The sequence below is a fragment of the Schistocerca serialis genome, chromosome 2 (genome assembly GCF_023864345.2).
Source record: "Schistocerca serialis cubense isolate TAMUIC-IGC-003099 chromosome 2, iqSchSeri2.2, whole genome shotgun sequence".
NCBI lineage: Eukaryota > Metazoa > Arthropoda > Insecta > Orthoptera > Acrididae > Schistocerca > Schistocerca serialis.
Genome location: NC_064639.1, coordinates 149,118,496 through 149,135,669, shown reverse-complemented (window position 1 = coordinate 149,135,669; position 17,174 = coordinate 149,118,496).

Genomic DNA, 17,174 nt, shown 5'->3' with positions numbered 1-17,174 from the left:
TAATATTTTGATTAGGAACACATGTCCGGAAACGTACTGTTTTCGTGCTACAGACGTTTGAAAACATGTTTGCTGGGTAGGTTGCAACAGGATAGTCATACTGATGGGTGCTAACGTCATATCGGCTGATGTCATTTGACATCCTATCCTACCTCACTGACCTGGTTGAGCGTCATTCACGCGTCTGTTAGTGTTGGAGCAACATGGTTGAGTACACGTTTGCAGAAAACACCGACATGATCTTCCTGAATGGCGAAGCTCACAGCAATGGAAGAGCTGCGCGTCGCTTTTATCAAGATAGTTCTCCCCAGCTTCAGACTACATCGCGTACCCTTTTCTCCACAATCACGCAGCGGTTTCGAGAAAGGGTATCTTCACCAGCAGCAGGAGTGACTGTTATCAAGATAGTTCTCCACAACTTCAGACTACATCGCGTACCCTTTTCTCCACAATCACGCAGCGGTTTCGAGAGAGGGTATCTTTATCAGCAGCAGGAGTGACTGTGGGCTCCAGGGAGGCGCTACAGGCCCGAACTAGAAGAGGCGTTAGTGCATCACGTTGATGAGAACCCGTCAACAAGTACACGAGCAGTATCATTGTCTGTTAATGAGTGGAACTGTTAAACAAGTGATTTACTGGATCACGCCCAGTCAACTACTTATAAAAATAGTCGCATCAACACGTTTTCAAATGGTTGCAGCACTGAAATGGTGCATTTCTGAACATGGTTCCCTATTCAATATATTATGTACTCACTCCCCACTACGAGTCATATATACAGGGTGAGTCACCTAACGTTACCGCTGGATATATTTCGTAAACCACATCAAATACTGAGGAACCGATTCCACAGACCGAACTTGAGGAGAGGGGCTAGTGTAATTGTTTAATACAAACCATACAAAAATGCACGGAAGTATGTTTTTTAACACAAACCTACGTTTTTTTTAAATGGAACCACGTTAGTTTTGTTAGCACATCTGAACATATAAACAAATACGTAATCAGTGCCGTTTGTTGCATTGTAAAATGTTAATTACATCCGGAGATATTGTAACCTAAAGTTGACGCTTGAGTACCACTCCTCCGTTGTTCGATCGTGTGTATCGGAGAGCACTGCAATATACATCGCGTTTCTACAGAATGATCTGCCAACGTTGCTCGAAAATGTCCCACTGAAAACGCGTCGACGTATGTGGTATCAGCATGATGGTGCATCTGCACATTCCCCAATTAACACTAGGCTGACCCTTGACAGGATGTTCGACGGGCGTTTCATAGGACGTGGACGACGCATAAATTGGCCAGCCCGTTCTCCTGATCTTACACCTCTGGACTTCTTTCTGTGGGGTACGTTAAAGGAGAATGTGTACCGTGATGTGTCTACAACCCCAGAGGATAAGAAACAACGTATTGTGGCAGCCTGCGGCGACATAACACCAGATGTACTGCTGCGTGTACGACATTCATTACGCCAAAGATTGCAATTGTGTACAGTAAATGATGGCCACCACATTGAATATCTATTGGCCTGACATGTCGGGACACACTCTATTCCACTCCGTAATTGAAAACGGAAACCACGTGTGTACGTGTACCTCGCCCCTCATGGTAATGTACATGTGCGTCAGTGAAAAAGACCAATAACAGGTGTTAGCATGTGAACGTAATGTGCTGTTCCAGTCTCTTTTGTACCTAAGGTCCATCACTGTTCCCTTTGGTTCCCTACGTAATTCGGTGCTCTCCGATACACACGATCGAACAGCGGAGGAGTGGTACTCAAGCGTCAACTTTAGGTTACAATATCTCCGGATGTAATCAACATTTTACAATCCAACAAACGGCACTGATTACGTATTTGTTTATATGTTCAGATGCGCTAACAAAACTAACGGGGTTCCATTTAAAAAAACGTAGGTTTGTGTTCAAAAACATACTTCCGTGGATTTTTTTATGGTTTGTATTATACAATTACACTAGCCCCTCTCCTCACGGTCGGTTTGTGGAATCGGTTCGTCAGTATTTGATGTGGTTTACTAAATATATCCAGCGGTAACGTTAGGTGACTCACCCTGCATATATATATATATATATATATATATATATATATATATATATATATATATATATAAAGATCAAATAATTTTGCTACATTTTAATAAAAGCAAGTTTTTAGAAAGAAACATATAGCATAACATAGATAGTCAAGGAGTATGAGATGGTAGAAATAACGTAATGATATACAAATTGTTCTACACATATGTATTTAGGGGCGGCAATTTGGTTTTTGTCCGGGTCGACATAATCACTAGAGCGAAGCCCGACACCTGTCAATATTTTGTGATGTCAACTGCCTGCAGGCAAGATATCTGGGACGACAATAAAGCAATCACAGTTGCAACAGCCAGAAACACCGCCCACACCACGAGTAGCTCACCTGGCGACCGGATTCGACCTGTAGCTGGCTCATTTCCCTGACTTACTGCTGTGCCCGTTACGCCGTGCGAGCAGGCCTGCCCGCGATACAGATATCAGCGGCGAATCGCGCACTGCTGCGGTGCGCACTCTGTTGCGGGGTTCCGGCAGCGAGGTCCGGAGACGCGCGCACACTGTCGCTGCTGATGACGCCGCTGCAGCCGCGTCGGAAACGGCTTTCGCCAGCGGCGCGATTAATGGCCGTGACGCGGCCGACAGCGCACAGATTGAAGAGCGGCGGCCGCAGGAAGCGACGCTCCGCCGGCCCTGCTATCACCGCCGCCGGACACGCAACGCTGGCCCGGGCCGTACCTCACGTGCGGCTGCCGCCTCGATGTGCACGCCGCAGCCCCGCCGGCCACAGCACCTCCCACACGCGACAAGCGCAGACTTAACAGTGCTCTCTGACTTCACTACTGCGCCGCTGTATCGGCATCGTAACTCCACTATAAAACTGCTAGGGTGGTAAAAGGGAAAACTAGATAAGAAAATCGCACAACGTGACGTAGGCACACCGTACTTGCCGTGTAGAAATACAGGGTAATTCAAAAAGAATGCCACAACTTTAGGAATTTAAAACTCTGCAACGACAAAAGGCAGAGCTAAGCACTATCTGTCGGCGAATTAAGGGAGCTATAAAGTTTCATTTAGTTGTACATTTGTTCGCTTGAGGCGCTGTTGACTAGGCGTCAGCGTCAGTTGATGCTAAGGTGGCGACCGCTCAACAGAAAGCTTTTTGTGTTATTGAGTACGGCAGAAGTGAATCGACGACAGTTGTTCAGCGTGCATTTCGAACGAAGTATGGTGTTAAACCTCCTGATAGGTGGTGTATTAAACGTTGGTATAAACAGTTTACAGAGAATGGATGTTTGTGCAAAGGGAAGAGTTCTGGACGGCCGAGAACGAGTGATGAAAATGTAGCACGCATCCAGCAAGCATTTGTTCGCAGCTCAGGAAAATCAACTCGCAGAGCTAGCAGAGAGCTGCAAATTCCACAATCAACTGTATGGAGAGTCCTACGAAAAAGGTTAGTTATGAAACCTGAACGTCAACTACCCGAGGCGATGGATCGGCCGCCAGGCAGCCCGTGACAGAGCACTTCATCACTGGCCTCCAAGAAGCCCTGATCTTACCCCCTGCGATTTTTTCTTATGGGGGTATGTTAAGGATATGGTGTTTCGGCCACCTCTCCCAGCCACCATTGATGATTTGAAACGAGAAATAACAGCAGCTATCCAAACTGTTACGCCTGATATGCTACAGAGAGTGTGGAACGAGTTGGAGTATCGGGTTGATATTGCTCGTGTATCTGGAGGGGGCCATATTGAACATCTCTGAACTTGTTTTTGAGTGAAAAAAAACCTTTTTAAATACTCTTTGTAATGATGTATAACAGAAGGTTATATTATGTTTCTTTCATTAAATACACGTTTTTAAAGTTGTGGTATTCTTTTTGAATCACCTTGTATTTTTCTCAGACGTCAAATTGGGGAGTGATCAGCTGATTAGCTGATTCAAATGCCCCTGCCAGTTGCGTTTATGCAGCTAGCAGCACCTCCAAAAACCACGCGAGAGATATTCTCTCACTTGCTGCATACAAACTATTAGTCCTACAGAAGAAATAACCGACTTCTTTTTTGATAACTACATGAAGGCTTTCACAACCGGATGGCATTACTGCTGGCAAACCTTTTCGTTAACAGGGCATGGTCCACGAAACTCTTCTGTTCCTAGCGTTTCGTTCAGAACTACACTGGACATCTTCAGAGGCGTTACTTCTCCTTTGAGTCTTGCCAACTGACTGGTCAGATCCCTGAGAGCGACGTAATACTACAGAAAAAGGGGCGTGGCTGGCGTTACGTGTGATAAGACCTTTTCTGTGGGATATTTAATGTACTTAAAATTTTGTGATGGGTGCGTGTTTGTTGGAAGCCACAGTTTTCGAGTTATTCTAGAAAAACCCGTTTGGAGGTAAATTCGAAAACAATAGCGTCAGCAACCCACAACACATTCAAAAACCACGCGGGGGATTTTCATATTCTTTCGCTTGCTATGTACAAGCTGCTGGTCCTACAGAAGAAATGAACGAGGTATTTTTTTTTTTTTTTAGGAAATTTGATACACTTAAAACTTTGTAGTTGGATACATTTTTGCTTAGGACCATAGTTTAATTACATTAAATTTCCTACAAAAAATATCCTATTTTTTTGTAGAACTAACAGTTCGCACATAGTGAGCAAAAGAATATAAAAATCTTGCATGTGGGTTTTGTAGATGTTGCAGGACAGCGACAGTTGAGTCTCCCTGTATATCATGTAGCTTTTGTTGTGTCCCAGAAACCAAATCTTCCTCTACAGCCCTCCATCCCCATCATGTCTTCTTCCACGATGGGGAAGTTAAGTACTGTAGGCAGTGGGCGCGACCACTTCTGACACCAAATCTGTAGGCGCCCCAGTGGTCCCGGTCGCCTACGGTGGACTGGATGGCCGAGCGGTGACCTCTCCAGTTGTCAGGATGCTAGGAAATGACTGTGGACGCGTCAGAAACGCCAAAGAAACATTATTAATTCATAACACCTTTATTCCTGTCGAGTACAATGTGGCTTGGTGATATCAACGACCTTTCGAGTCCTCGCTGACTCGTAGCGATGACATCAGCTCCGGGCCACATAGTCTTGCTAGCGCAGCGCCGCGTCCTGTGAAGTAGCGGCGGAATGTCCTTACTTCGGCTGCACGTGGCTGGCGGCGTCCGGCTGGCCGACCGGCTCGGCGGCGGGCAGCAAGCCGTTGCGCGTAGAGGCTCCGGGTTGGAGTCCTGACGCTGTCGGCACGAGAAGCGCGCTCGTAGTGCGGAGTGTACGCTATCCCACCCTGTCTTCTTCCCTGCTCCTCCTGGTGGCTCGTCCGCGGTGGACGGGCGGAACGGGCTGCAGTCCCCCAGTGTCGTCGGCTCACCCGGTTGTGACAGCGGATGCACAGGGCCTAGGGCCCGCATGATCTCGACGACAGCTCACTGATGTGGTCAGCATTGGCGGCGAGCGAGTCTGCCGCGATGTCTGCTAATCCTGGGTTGATGATTGACAGCGGCAGCAGAGAGGACCAGAGCTAGTACTGTCCCTCACGTGTGCTGCTGGATGGGCTGCCCTTACTGCAACTTCTCCTTAATAAAGATTAACATGCCGATCACCGAGCTGAGCGCTACGCAGCGACCCAGTACACATCTAACTGCAAGTCTAACTGCGAGTGCCTTGTTGCTATCAAAGCTGGCGTATTTAAAGGAAGCACGAGCGACGTCCTGACATCATGCTGGTTTGTAATGAACGCATTCGTTCCACTTATACTGCTGATTCATCTGTCGTACTCGCCCCTTAGGTGTTCTTGCGACAGAGTTACGTGTTGTTACGGCAGACTTACGCGAAGTTGTGAAATGCAGTACAGCTGACGCTATACCTCTGTCTTGCACTCTACGAAAGTCTCCGTCTAACACAAACCCACGTGCTAAGCAATTCTCTCTCGCCTGTTGTGTGTAACCCTTGCGTGACGATACATTCCGATATATGCGCAATCCTCGTACCTCTTGGCTAACGTACTGCCTCTGGCTCTCGGCATAGGCAACGAAACTTTGACAATATTCCACGTTTCCAACTCTTTACTATTCCGCGATACTACAGTGCTTTAAAGTCCATTAAAAGTGCAACACCAGGAAGGATAACCTTGGTAACCTGGCAATATGAAAGCCCGCCAGAGGGTATGGAACTCGATTCCAGCTACTATACTGGACTTCTAAATCTGCGAACGCTAGCGTCGCCATAGTGCAACACTGGACTCATTGTGCTGCGGGGCCACCGAATCTTGTCATTTAGTCTTCTCGGTGATACTATAAGTCAAGTCACGCTGCAGTTCTGCCTTCAGTTGTGTATTTGTAGCGCTCTCGCACCAGACACAGAACATACTGGGGTATCTGGTTTCAGATTTCGATATATTTTTGGTTTTCACTTTCTGGATTGTTCATTAAGATCTTGTTGTTTCTGCTGTGCTGTGCCGACTCTGTTGTCGATTCCCCTCTTGTTGTTTGCCCTCCTGTTCACACTCGATGACCCACTGTTGTTGATTCCTGGCCGATCGGTAGAGTCTCAGAAGTTTTTCTTGGGTTGTCCGCTGTCGAATCTTGGCCACAGGTTAGCAGCGTACCGTGGACGTTAAGACAATGCAACTCCTGGAATAGCAAAAGCAACAGCTCCTGCTACAGCAGCAACTGCAACAGCAGTTTGAAAAACGTTTCTAGCAACGGCATCAACAACAGCAGCTAGAAAATGAATTTCTCCATCAGGAAATTCAACTTCAGAAGGAGCAGCTGCAGATACAGGATGCCCATCCAATCATGTGGTAGACACTTCCTAGGTGGAGAGTTGCCCACCCGCAGTTCTATGTTTTAATCATGTCAGGATTTGGACACGTATTTACATATGTTGCAGCAGCACTTCACTGCCTTTCATGTTGCTGATGACGTTCTCCACGGATTGTCCTCCAGTTCTAGGGCTTTCCCAGAGACATTTTGGCTCCTCTTTCGAATGCTGTTGTTCTTACACTCGAGAAGATTTGCAAGTTACTTTCGACTTATTACTCGCAACGATTCCATATGGTCACTTTGTAACTCGAGTTTCATCAATACCACAAGCAAACTGGTCATTCGTATCGTTCATAGGTAATTGAACTGCAAATGTTAAGTAGCGATTCCGATTTCACTTGTGGAAACCTCCTTTATATACTCTTTAATACAACATGTAGTGATCCAATTGACTCCAGATCCAGAAGCGTGCACGTCTGCTCTTAATCTCAACAACCCAACTTTGGAAGTTATTTGGATAATGTCGAACTGCTTCGATATTTCTCGGGTAACGAATGAGAGTCTCATGGCTCAACCACATGTAGTAACGGTCCCAGGGGTGCGAAATACTCGTAAACCATTCCTCAGGCGTCGGCATCGTGATTTGTCGATTTTAAATGTGTCGATCGCTCCTTAATAATTACTGCTTATCAATCTCCCAATTGCAAACACATCCCTTCAGTGTGTACAGTGGGGTTCTTCCGTCATGTACAGACTGCTTTACAGCAACCTCGCTTACAGATTGTCTTGATGACTGGGTGTTCAAAAATGGTTCAAATGGCTCTGAGCACTATGGGACTTAACATCTGAGGTCATCAGTCCCCTAGAACTTAGAACTACTTAAACCTAACTAACCTAAGGACATCACACACATCCATGCCCGAGGCAGGATTCGAACCTGCGACCGTAGTGGTCGCGCGGTTCCAAGTTGCAGCGCCTAGAACCACTTGGCCACACCAGCCGACCTGACTGGGTGTACTGCAACTGCTGTGGAAAAGATAGTCATCTCCGAAGTGTCAATCATAAACCATCAGGACAATCGATTCTCCGCTTTCGTCAAGCCAAGGCGAAAAAAGACGTCCGTTTCCTAGTTAACACAGAAGCTACCGTTCCTTGGCGTACCTCCAAACATACGCTCCTCTATATTCTCCAGAATCAGTCCCTCCTTCCTGTACGTTAGTCGCATATGGTGATAGTTCATTTCCTCTGTGGTGTCCATTCACAATCACCATCGCCTACAGAACCGTCGCAGGTCTCACAACTCTGCTTGCTGAAAACATTTCTGGCCTTGATCCGAACTCTTCTTCTATGACGGCTTTCACATCTTCTCTGTCACAGTTTCCTTCGAGGATTTCGACGACCTTTGTGCCGCCATCGCACCTATTTTCGACCCTGGTCTGGGGAGAGTCACAGATTTCCAGGAGATATGATCAAGGAAACATGAGCCTCCGTACTGACACAGTGCCCCATTCCTGCTGGGCGTTGCCCATTCCAGTCTCCTTACGGACACATCTTAAGTAGGAGCTCGATCTGCTTCACTAGGCTGCGTGTATTGAATCTCTTAACACCAGCACTTGGCTCGCACATCTGGTAGTGGTCTCGGTTATGCAGACACATGAAATCAACAGTCAGTGTCCAGGTACAAGTGTATACCATGTAGCATGTCCACATCTACATCTACATTTATACTCCGCAAACCACCCAACGGTGTGTGGAGGAGGGGCACTTTACGTGCCACTGTCATTACCTCCCTTTCCTGTTCCAGTCGCGTATGGTTCGCGGGAAGAACGACTGCCGGAAAGCCTCCGTGCGCGCTCGAATCTCTCTAATTTTACATTCGTGATCTCCTCGGGAGGTATAAGTAGGGGGAAGCAATATATTCGATACCTCATCAAGAAACGCCCCCTCTCGAAACCTGGACAGCAAGCTACATCGCGATGCAGAGCGCCTCTCTTGCAGAGTCTGCCACTTGAGTTTGCTAAACACCTCCGTAACGCTATCACGCCTACCAAATAACCCTGTGACGAAACGCTGTGCTCTTCTTTGGATCTTCTCTATCTCCTCTGTCAACCCGTCCTGGTACGGATCCCACACTGAAAATCAATACTTGCGTAGACGAGCACTGTCCTGTTGAGAAATGACACCACGATACTGTCGCTTGGAAAGGAACACATGCCGGCCGCGGTGGTCTCGCGGTTCTAGGCGCGCAGTCCGGAATCGCGCGACTGCTACGGTCGCAGGTTCGAATCCTGCCTCGGGCATGGATGTGTGTGATGTCCTTAGGTTAGTTAGGTTTAAGTAGTTCTAAGTTCTAGGGGACTGATGACCACAGCTGTTAAGTCCCATAGTGCTCAGAGCCATTTGAACCATTTTGAAAGGAACACATGAGCACTCAGGGCGCCCGTGTTTTACCGTCTGAGTTCCGCCAAACCCTACCAGACGTGGCCTGAAGTCACACCCGACGGCTCCCCACACCGTACAGCCAGCAATAACATCGTTGAGCCTTTCCAAAATGTTTGAAGAATGCGACCTTTCACCAGCTCGCCGCCATTCTCGGTGACGATGGTCGTCTAGAGTAATGCAAACCCCGTTTCATCGATAAACACAATTCGACGTGATTCATGAGCAGTCCATGCTTCCTGGTCGCGACACCATTCCAGTCGCAGTCGTTGGTGTTGCTGTGTTACATGCAACCTACGTGTGGAACATTAATTCCGTAGTCTGGCCGCTGCTATTCTCCAACCAGTGGTGTTGGAGGACTCAGATTTATCCCGAAACTATGATCACAAACTTATAGGTCTTCAGACTACAGGTTTCGGTCAACAATGACCATCTTCAGATCTGTTTTATAAAGCAGGCCTGAAGATGGTTATTGTTAACCTACAAGTTTATGACCACAGACGTGGAACAAAAGAAATTTATTTTACGTTTCCGGGTCGCTGTTCCAGTCGCAAACATTTCGTAGTTTGTGATTACACCGAGAGTCAGTTACCTGTCTCGGATGGCAGTTGCGGCTGTGGGGTGGGGGGGGGGGGGGGTTACGATATGATTGGCGAGTAATACAGCGATGCTCGCTTGTGCTGTTCAGATGTAGTCGACGGGAATGATCGAGGGGAGCCTTGAGTATGTCTGCCTTCACGTTCCCACGCAGTCCAAAACTGGGACACTGTGTGTTGTGGGTTGGCAGGAGAGCCAACACTGGGTTACTAGAGGAACCCGAAAGCCACGTGTTTTAGCTCACGCAGGCTAGCGTGAGGTCTGGAACAGGACAAGGAAATTAGAATTTAGAAAAACGGACGTAGCTTGTGGAATACTTAACTTTAATCCATACCTGGTGAACGTCGCTCTTGACTGTACATTATTCAAAATATCAATAGTAACTGAACATGGCGCCTTGCTAGGTTATAGCAAATGACGTAGCTGAAGGCTATGCTAACTATCGTCTCGGCAAATGAGAGCGTATTTTGTCAGTGAACCATCGCTAGCAAAGTCGGTTGTACAACTGGGGCGAGTGCTAGGAAGTCTCTCTAGACCTGCCGTGTGGCGGCGCTCGGTCTGCAATCACTGCTAGTGGCGACACGCGGGTCCGACGTATACTAACGGACCGCGGCCGATTTAAAGGCTACCACCTAGCAAGTGTGGTGTCTGGCGCTGACACCACATTCCTCCCCCGCAAATCGGCGGACGGTTGTGGCATAAGGCTTCCACCCGCCGTGGGGAGGACCCCATGTTGACGTATGTGACGAGGTGGGGAGCCTAACAAAAGGCGAGGCTGTGCCACCCGCACCCTGCCATTCGAACCGCGGGGAGCTAGGAAATGCCTGAAAACCTGATCCAGGGTGCACGCCAACATGCGGTGTATGCGCCCGCAGAGAGACAGGAGGGCCGAAGGGTCGACCTCCATCGGCCCGGGGCACCCGACGGGCGAAGACGACATATGGTCCGGAGCGGGCAAGAGTTCCATGTCGGAGGACAACTGGTCACGGGAAGCGATCGGGGGTGCGTGACCCAGGGAGGCGCCCGGCGGTTGCAGCGACGCGTCCACTGCGGGCGTCGCCGGCGGGAGAACAGGCGGCGGCGGCGGCGGCGGCGCGTCGCCATGGGGCAAAATGGAAGGCAGCGTCAGTAACACCTGGGGCTGAGGCGAGCCAGTAGATGGGACCCCAGGGCGCCGACCGGACGGCACCGTCGCTGAAAGCAGACGGGGAGTGGCAGATCCCGTGCGACGACAGAGGTGCAGCTGATTGAGATGCCGACGCACCTCACCAGAGGCCCCCAAAACCAGATACATAGCGCGGCCGAGGCAGCGAAGAATGCGCCTTTCGAGCCAACGACGTGTACCTCGATAGTGGCGGTAGTAGATAACGTCGCCTGGGGCAAAAGCAGGTGTCTGCCGCTGCACAGGAACCTGATGCGGCGGATGGAACAAAGACATCAAGGTTCGATGAGGGCGACCGTGGAGCAACTCAGCCGGCGAGCGACCATCTCGGGGCTGAGAGCGAGACGAGGACAAAAAGAGCAATAACGCGTCCTCCCGAGAATGGGACTCTTTCATCTTCAACATCTGTGACTTGAAAGTCCTGACCAATCGTTCAGTGGCACCGTTTGACTGTGGCGAAAACGGTGCGGACGTCAGATGTTGAATACCATTGGCCTTGCAGAATGACTGAAATTCTGCGGACATGAATTGTGGGCCATTGTCGGAAACAATAGTCTGTGGAAGACCTTCAATGCAAAAGATAGCAGATAACGCTTGGATGCTGGCAGATGACGTCGTGGGAGACATCCGGATAACAAAAGGTAAATTACTGAATGAATCTGCCACAACCAACCATCCAGCATTCCAGAATGGACCCGCAAAATCGATGTGTAAGCGTTGCCAAGGGGAAGTGGCTTTTGGCCATGAAAAGAATTTCCGCGGTGGTGCTGATTATTGTTCAGCATACACCATGCAAGAAGAGCACATATTCGTAATCGCGGCATCGTTTCCGAACCAAGTACAGTGCTGACGAGCAAGTTGTTTCGTTCTCACTATACCCCAATGTCCTTGGTGGAGAAGCTGTAAGACAGAGGACTGTAACGAACGTGGGACCACGACCCTGGACTGATCATTATCAGAACGCAACAGCAAAACACCACGTCGTACAAAAAATCTCTCCTGGTGAGCAAAAAATCGGCGAACCAACGGATCCCGGATCCGTGATTTTGACAAGGGCCATTGCGTAGCAACAAAAAGCAGAACGGTAGCAAGGACAGGGTCGGCAGCTGTGGCTGTAGCTACACGACGAAAATCAATTGGAAACGATTCGACCACGTCATTGGTTTCCGAATCAATGAACATGCAAGCAAGTTCGGAGGAATCGAATGCTCTATCCTCAGCAACATGCAAACGGGACAATGCATCGGCGTTTCCGTGCTTAGCAGTGGACCGATACAAGATATCGTAGCGGTACTGCGAGAGGAAAATAGACCAGCGAATGAATATCTGCGCTGTACGTGGAGGTACAGGCTTGGTCGGAGGAAAAAGCGATGTCAAAGGTTTGTGGTCTGTGATGATGGTGAAGTGACGACCATACAATAAATCATGAAACTTTGTAACACCAAATACGGGAGCCAATGCTTCTTCCTCGATCTGTGAATAATTTATTTGCGCAGACGAGAGCAATTTGGACGCAAAGGCAATAGGGCGATCGTGCGAACATCTTTGTGCACAATCACAGCACCGATCCCGAAATCCGATGTATCCACTATCAACAAAAGGGGCTTCTGGGGATCGAATGGCGTAAGGCAAGTATTGGAAAGCAACGCCGATTTCAACTGGCGAAAGGCGCGTTCGCATTCCGTCGTCCAGACAAACGGAACACCTTTACGGCGTAAGTGATGAAGCGGAGCTGAAATGGAAGAGGCACGGGGAACATAGCAATGATAATAGTTAATTTTTCCCAGCACACTCTGTAGCTGCTTCAAATTCTGCGGCGAAGGCAAGTCTTGTATGGCACGGAGGTGCTCGGGACTGGGATATATGCCTTGGGCATTGAGTACATGTCCCAGGTGGGGTAAGTCACGAGCAAAAAACACACATTTGTCCTTCCGCAAGCGAAGACCATTTTGTCGCAAGACCTGAAATAATGTTCTGAGATTGTCTAAATGTTCTTCTTCCGTCTTTCCGGAGATCACAATATCGTCCAGATAGTTTGCTGCAGTAGGGACCGACGCACAAACAGTTTGTAGATATTACTGAAACAATGCAGGGGCGGATGCACACCCGAATGGCAGTCATTTGAATCGATACAAACCAAGATGCGTGTTAACCACCAAATCGCTCTGAGATTCTTCGTCCACCGGTATTTGCAAGTACGCATCTGCTAGGTCCAACTTCGAAAAATATTTACCTGGGCACAGTTTGTCAAAAAGATCTTTCGGGCTGGGTAAAGGAAAAGTTGCAGTCACTAGTTGTCAATTCACTGTTGCCTTGAAGTCCGCACAAAGTCTCAATTTTCCGGAAGGTTTTGGCAAAATTACTAAGCGTGATGCCCAGAGGGAAGCCTGCACACGTTCAATTACACCTTGTGTTTCCAAATCGTGTAATGTTTTTGCAACCTCATCACGCAATGCGTGGCGAACATTGCGCGCTCTGAAAAATTTCGGTTGCGCGTTTACTTTCAGTTCCAAATGTGCTTTATAGTTCTTAGCGCAACCAAAGCCCGGTGCAAAAATGTCTGCAAATTCGTCACATAGACGAGAAACGCTGTCTGAAGGCACAGTCTGGTTCACTGATAGGACCTGATTTACTATAGACAAGTTAAACAACTGAAATAAATCGAAACCAAACAAGTTCACTGCAGAAGAAGAATGAGGGACGTAAATTGACACAAGTTTTGTTTGTCCCTTGTATGTTGCAAGAAGTCTGCACTGTCCTAACACAGGGATCTTGTGAGCTGAATAGCTAGTTAACGTAACAGTTGCGGCACGCAACGGAGGTGTGCCCAGCAGTTTGTAAGTGTCGTGATTGATCAGTGAAACTGCAGCCCCGGTATCGAGCTGGAATGGTATCACTTTGCCATTAATGTCCAAGTCCACAAAAAGTTTATTGCCCTTCTGACGACAAGAGTGACTGTCTCGTGCAGCGTGAACTGACACTGGTACAAAATCACTTGCGACTTGACGGGAGTTCCTGCGATGTCGACACACACTATTTGTGGGGCGAACACAGTCACTGTTAGAGAGAGTGGCACTGGGTGTAGTGGCACGAACTATATGAATTTCCATGGGCGAAGTGTCGCGAGCCTGAGCGCTGATAGAAAGCACCGAAGCTGAAATCGTTATAGGTACAGAAAGCTGGCTTAAGCCAGAGATAAATTCTGCCGAAATTTTTACAAAGGTACAGACGGTGTTTAGAAAGGATAGATTGCATGCAACCGGTGGTGGAGTGTTCATCGCTGTTAGTAGTAGTTTATCCTGTAGTGAAGTAGAAGTGGATAGTTCCTGTGAATTATTATGGGTGGAGGTTACACTAAACAACCGAACTAGGTTAATAATTGGCTCCTTTTACCGACCTCCCGACTCAGCAGCATTAGTGGCAGAACAACTGAGAGAAAATTTGGAATACATTTCGCATACATTTTCTCAGCATGTTATAGTCTTAGGTGGAGATTTCAATTTACCAGATATAGACTGGGACACTCAGATGTTTAGGACGGGTGGTAGGGACAGAGCATCGAGTGACATTATACTGAGTGCACTATCCGAAAATTACCTCGAGCAATTAAACAGAGAACCGACTCGTGGAGATAACATATTGGACCTACTGATAACAAACAGACCCGAACTTTTCGAATCTGTATGTACAGAACAGGGAATCAGTGATCATAAGGCCGTTGCAGCATCCCTGAATATGGAAGTTAATAGGAATATAAAAAAAGGGAGGAAGGTTTATCTGTTTAGCAATAGTAATAGAAGGCAGATTTCAGACTACCTAACAGATCAAAACGAAAATTTCTGTTCCGACACTGACAATGTTGAGTGTTTATGGAAAAAGTTCAAGGCAATCGTAAAATGCGTTTTAGACAGGTACGTGCCGAGTAAAACTGTGAGGGACGGGAAAAACCCACCGTGGTACAACAACAATGTTAGGAAACTACTGCGAAAGCAAAGAGAGCTCCACTCCAAGTTTAAGCGCAGCCAAAACCTCTCAGACAAACAGAAGCTAAACGATGTCAAAGTTAGCGTAAGGAGGGCTATGCGTGAAGCGTTCATTGAATTCGAAAGTAAAATTCTATGTACCGACTTGACGGAAAATCCTAGGAAGTTCTGGTCTTACGTTAAATCAGTAAGTGGCTCGAAACAGCATATCCAGACACTACGGGATGATGATGGCATTGAAACAGAGGATGACACGCGTAAAGCTGAAATACTAAACACTTTTTTCCAAAGCTGTTTCACAGAGGAAGACCGCACTGCAGTTCCTTCTCTAAATCCTCGCACAAACGAAAAAATGGCTGACATCGAAATAAGTGTCCAAGGAATAGAAAAGCAACTGGAATCACTCAATAGAGGAAAGTCCACTGGACCTGACGGGATACCAATTCGATTCTACACAGAGTACGCGAAAGAACTTGCCCCCCTTCTAACAGCCGTGTACCGCAAGTCTCTGGAGGAACGGAGGGTTCCAAATGATTGGAAAAGAGCACAGATAGTCCCAGTCTTCAAGAAGGGTCGTCGAGCAGATGCGCAAAACTATAGACCTATATCTCTTACGTCGATCTCTTGTAGAATTTTAGAACATGTTTTTTGCTCGCGTATCATGTCATTTCTGGAAACCCAGAATCTACTATGTAGGAATCAACATGGATTCCGGAAACAGCGATCGTGTGAGACCCAACTCGCCTTATTTGTTCATGAGACCCAGAAAATATTAGATACAGGCTCCCAGGTAGATGCTATTTTTCTTGACTTCCGGAAGGCGTTCGATACAGTTCCGCACTGTCGCCTGATAAACAAAGTAAGAGCCTACGGAATATCAGACCAGCTGTGTGGCTGGATTGAAGAGTTTTTAGCAAACAGAACACAGCATGTTGTTATCAATGGAGAGACGTCTACAGACGTTAAAGTAACCTCTGGCGTGCCACAGGGGAGTGTTATGGGACCATTGCTTTTCACAATATATATAAATGACTTAGTAGATAGTGTCGGAAGTTCCATGCGGCTTTTCGCGGATGATGCTGTAGTATACAGAGAAGTTGCTGCATTAGAAAATTGTAGCGAAATACAGGAAGATCTGCAGCGGATAGGCACTTGGTGCAGGGAGTGGCAACTGACCCTTAACATAGACAAATGTAATGTATTGCGAATACACAGAAAGAAGGATCCTTTATTGTATGATTATATGATAGCGGAACAAACACTGGTAGCAGTTACTTCTGTAAAATATCTGGGAGTATGCGTACGGAACGATTTGAAGTGGAATGATCATATAAAACTAATTGTTGGTAAGGCGGGTACCAGGTTGAGATTCATTGGGAGAGTGCTTAGAAAATGTAGTCCATCAACAAAGGAGGTGGCTTACAAAACACTCGTTCGACCTATACTTGAGTATTGCTCATCAGTGTGGGATCCGTACCAGGTCGGGTTGACGGAGGAGATAGAGAAGATCCAAAGAAGAGCGGCGCGTTTCGTCACTGGGTTATTTGGTAACCGTGATAGCGTTACGGAGATGTTTAATAAACTCAAGTGGCAGACTCTGCAAGAGAGGCGCTCTGCATCGCGGTGTAGCTTGCTCGCCAGGTTTCGAGAGGGTGCGTTTCTGGATGAGGTATCGAATATATTGCTTCCCCCTACTTATACTTCCCGAGGAGATCACGAATGTAAAATTAGAGAGATTAGAGCGCGCACGGAGGCTTTCAGACAGTCGTTCTTCCCGCGAACCATACGCGACTGGAACAGGAAAGGGAGGTAATGACAGTGGCACGTAAAGTGCCCTCCGCCACACACCGTTGGGTGGCTTGCGGAGTATCAATGTAGATGTAGATGTAGATCCTTGGTTCGATTCTGATTCCGGCGCGAAGCAAAGGGCCTGGAATGGTTTTGAGCTTCCGATCTGAGCTTTTCCTGGCAAACACTTTGAACATGTCCTTTTTTATTACAGTAAAAGCAAACAGCTCGGTGTAACGGGCAATTCTCATGCAAATGTCTAGTAGCACACCGGGGGCATGATTTTAGCACTGCATTTGCTAGCCGGCGCGGTACACGTGTCTGAGAGCCTGGCGGCAGCGGTGCGGCCGGTCGTGAGGACTGTTTACTGTTCCGTGCAGCTC